The sequence below is a fragment of the Etheostoma spectabile genome, unplaced genomic scaffold (genome assembly GCF_008692095.1).
Source record: "Etheostoma spectabile isolate EspeVRDwgs_2016 unplaced genomic scaffold, UIUC_Espe_1.0 scaffold337, whole genome shotgun sequence".
Lineage (NCBI taxonomy): Eukaryota > Metazoa > Chordata > Actinopteri > Perciformes > Percidae > Etheostoma > Etheostoma spectabile.
The window spans coordinates 290,312-292,949 of NW_022605587.1; positions in this window are offsets into that span (position 1 = coordinate 290,312).

Below are 2,638 nucleotides of genomic sequence, written 5' to 3' on the forward strand. Positions count from 1 at the left end.
AGCTCTTCTAAAAATTGGTCGGTTCAATAGATATTCACTCAGTTCACAAGTTATTGTTGACTCAGAGAACAACAATGGACCATCGTATCACAACTCCATTACGGATGCTGTTTCTGCATGTTTGATCAACTGAAAATCCCTGTTTTCAGCATATAGTTTGTGTCTTTTTTAAAACCACCTACCCCTTGTGAGGGATGAACTCACACCTTCATTATGAGACTGACGCTACTGCCGACTGCGCCAACAAGGCTGTGAAAGCTAGCAGTGGTTGGGAAAATTAAGGAAACTAACAATTTGGTCTTTATCTCATAAAACAATGTTTCTGGAAACTGATGCTCAACAAAGGCTAAGATCGACTAGATGCTTGACATGACCGATGAAACAACCAGAAAAGACCGTGGTGCAAAGGTTGAAGAGAAATGCGAGAATATTGACCACCAACAAGAAATGATAATTCTGATAGTGGTAGTCAGTTTTAGTCAGTGGTGAATGTGTATGATGGAGAGTGTGAGGTATGGTGTCATTGATTTATGCTGGACAGTGGAAAACTAACAAAATGAGCGGGAGAGGTCTGGACTGAGAGACCTCTAGGGAATCACAGATGCACAACCAATAATAAAACATACTGAGTGAATGCGTTTCAAAATGAAGAACATGTGTTCAAAAGTATAATGATAGCTTCAATTTTGACCATAACATTTAACACTGAACCTGGAAAGGTATGAGTACATCATTTATAGCTAAGTTTTGGATCTACTCTGTAAACTCTGGTTCTCCCGCACCCTCTTTTTTTTATTCTTGTTACGTTTCGACAAGAAACTATTAGGCTTTTGGGTCATCCGTACCATCCTACATCCAGAATTTCTCCCAATATCCTGTCTCAGACATTTGACCAGATTAAAAACACAGATTGTCAGCAGGGATGTGAACCCACGCCTCCATGGAGACTGCTACCTGAACGCAGCGCCTTGGACCGCTACGGTCCCTATCCTGAACGAGCCAACAGATGTGTTAGAGGACCCTGGTTGAAAAAATTTATAAAATATTAAATTAAACGCTAAATCAGATGTTGTTTGTGGGCGGGGCATTAAGTCTGACTCAGTATGGTGAGTGCAATGGAGCGCTGACTGACACAGAACTGTAGTGGAGCTAAAGTAGCGCTTTATTAATTAATTTCTTATTACAGTCCATAGAACCCCTTGTGGGCAATGTTTGGTGTTTCTGTGTAAATGTAACATGCCATTTTCATTTGCTACCAGGGTACTTAACAGGGATTGGGTGACATGGTGATGAACACGCCAAAAGAGGTAATCTCTTCTCCAACAACTTGTTGGAGAATTACCTCTTTTGGCGTGTCATCATCAATGGTATTCCCCCCCAACCCACCTCCACTGTTAAAGTACCCTGTTAGCAACAGGAAAAATGGCAATGTACATTTACACAGACACACCAATACATGCCACCAGTGTGTTCTCTTGGCCTGATAATAATGACATTAATTAATAAATGCCGCTACTTTAGCTCCACTACAGTTCTGTGTCAGTCAGCTGCTCCATTTCACTCACCACTGAGTCAGACTTATGCCCCGCCCACAACAACATCTGATTAGCATTTAATTTACGATTTTATATTTTTCAAACAGGTCCTACAACACATCTGTTGGGCTCCGTCAGGATGGCCGGCGTTCCAAGGCGCTGCTTTCATGTCGCAGTCTCCTTGGAGGCGTGGGGTTCAAATCCCCCTTCTGACAACTAGTGTTTTAATCTGGATCACATGTCTGAGACATGATATTGGGAAATTCGGATGTAGAGATGGACGGATACCCAAAGCATATTATTTGCTTGGCGCGACGTACAATAATAAAAAACAAGAGGTGGCGGGAGACCAGAGTTTACAAAGATAAATCACTGGCTACTATTTCATGAGTACCTCATACCTTTTACCAGGTTCCCTTTTGGTTAATAGTTAGGTCCAATTGAAGTCTACATTAATCTTTCTGACCAGTTCTTCATTTATCTGAACGCATTCACTCAGTAGTGTTTTATTATTTGGTTGTGCTCTGTGGCTTGACCCTAAGGTCTCTCATCCAGCACCTCTCCTCTCATCTTTGTTAGTTTTCACGTCCAGCATCCATACTGACACCATACTTCACACTCATCCATGCATACACATTCCCCACTGACTAAACTTACTACCACGTCTCTGAATTATCATTTCTTTGTGTTGTGGTCATGATTCTCGCATTTCCCTCAACCTTTGCATACCCCGCCCAAAAAAAAAAGAAAAACGGTCTTTTGTCCTGGTTGTTTTCATCGGGTCATGTCAAAGCATCTAGGTTCGATCTTAGCTTTGTGTGAGTACCTAGGTTTCCGAAACATTGTTTTTATGAAGAGTAAAGAAATGAAGAACTTGTTCAGAAAGATTAATGTAGCTTCATTTGACCATAACTATTAACCAACTGAACCTGGTAAAAGGTATGAGGTACTCATGAATAGCTAGCCAGTGATTTATCTTCTGTAAACTCTGTCTCCCGCACCTCTTTTTTTTTTATTCTTGTTACGTCTCGCCAAGAAATAATATGCTTTTGGGTCATCCGTCGATGCCCCCCCTTACAACCAATTTTAGTAACCCCAAAAAA